Raw genomic sequence first — 1,073 nt, forward strand, 5'->3', positions numbered from 1 at the left:
AGGGAATATTACACAATCCTCTGTGCATTATTGTAATTAGATTTCCCAGGATAGCTCAATTAAGTCATACCGCTCCAGGGACCCGGTGGTTTGTGGTTTGACACTCACCCACAAGGGGTCCAGTGTATTAAGTAAGGCAGAGAAACACAACTAAAATGGTCACTATAGCCGTTTAAATGTTTTTTCTTCCTGAAAACGGCAACACTTTTGGGTTTTTTGTTTTAACATGGAGCAGGTAAAGGTTGAGCCTACACCACAGCACAGCTCTTGTGATGCTGTTTAAGGATGATGGACGGCGCACAGTTACCGGAGAAGAGCCTTGTAATGTAATGTAATGCATATTCTAATGAGAAGAGCTCCATCTATGGACCACCTGTTGAACTGCATTCATGATAAAATCCTGTAAACCCAGCTTGGTGTTGGGGGAGCAGAAAGGCTTGTGTGGGGCAATTTCAGATTTCAAAGCTCTATTTTTAGCAGCCACGGGATAAATCTGATGGACACTCAGTATTACTGTAGAGGTCAGCCTTTAAAGGGCCCTCCTGGCTTCCTGTGATTATTTATTTGTATGAATGCAACAAACATGAATATGTTTGGAGGAATTGCATGTCATGTGTGGTGACAAAAGGAGATTCAGCACTTTTGATGATATGTGGTTACATTACTGGTCTCAAGGCTGGCGCCGAGTTTAAATGCTCCAGTAACATTTCCTTTTATTTATATCCGCAGACCTTGGCTGAAATAAATGAGTTGAGACAAGTGTGAGGGGCCGGTGTTACGAACAATTTCTTCCTGACATCGGGAAACGAGTATGCGCAAGACATTCAACTCTTTCACTGCCAGTGGCTGACAGGCCGTCCCGGCTCGGCAGCAGGAGGCCTCTTAAAAAGATTCAATGTCGGCATCAACGTGAAAGTCGTTGTGTCATTATCTTAAATCTTAACTATCCAGCAGGATGAAAGTGTGAGAGACAACCATATCTGTCAGGGGTCGGCAGGAGATGTTTTATTCTCTGTGTACAGTGAGTGCCCCCTCTCACACGCTGAGATTAGCAGTCCCAACCGAGGAAGTCA

Source organism: Astatotilapia calliptera, chromosome 19 (genome assembly GCF_964374335.1).
Source record: "Astatotilapia calliptera chromosome 19, fAstCal68.1, whole genome shotgun sequence".
NCBI lineage: Eukaryota > Metazoa > Chordata > Actinopteri > Cichliformes > Cichlidae > Astatotilapia > Astatotilapia calliptera.